The sequence below is a fragment of the Hippopotamus amphibius genome, chromosome 1 (genome assembly GCF_030028045.1).
Source record: "Hippopotamus amphibius kiboko isolate mHipAmp2 chromosome 1, mHipAmp2.hap2, whole genome shotgun sequence".
Classification (NCBI taxonomy): Eukaryota; Metazoa; Chordata; class Mammalia; order Artiodactyla; family Hippopotamidae; genus Hippopotamus; species Hippopotamus amphibius.
In genome coordinates, this window is record NC_080186.1 from 13,210,001 (window position 1) to 13,210,626 (window position 626).

Consider the following 626-nt stretch of genomic DNA (forward strand, 5'->3'; position numbering starts at 1 on the left):
AGCTTCTCTACACGTGCGTTCTTTTTCTCCTTAGAGCTGTATGAGGTGGGTTATTAGCAATCCCATTTTAGAGATGAGGAAACAGGTGCAGAGAGCTGAAGGGACCCATCCACAGCCACAGGACTGGTCTTTGGAAGCCCTGGACTCAAACAACAGGCCAATTTGATTCCAGAACCTTTTTGCTCTGATGAGGCAGAGTGAGAAACCCAACATTTGGAAGCTCAAAGAGAACCCCTTGGAGCCCCCAAGAATCTCTCCCCCCCGGGGAAAGGCCCTCTCTTCTTTTCCCATGCTTCACTGGACTGCCTCCTGGGGAAGGACCTATAGGAGCACCTGTGCCTTCAGAATGGCTTGGTTTCCATGGCAACAAGTATATACCAGCCCAATCACAGGGCCCTCCTCCAACCAAGAGAGGGGGTTGTGGGGAGCTCCAACTTCAGGCACAGCCCCTGGCACAAGGCCTGGCACTGAGCAGAGCCTCCATGAGTGCTTCTGGAGTTAATTCACAGCTGAGTGGACATTAGGGGGCACACCTGCTGCCACTGTTTGCCCAAGCCTCCCGGGATGGTTAAAGATGCTGAAGATTCTTTGTCACTTGTCCCTATTGAGATGTTTCTTACCTTCCT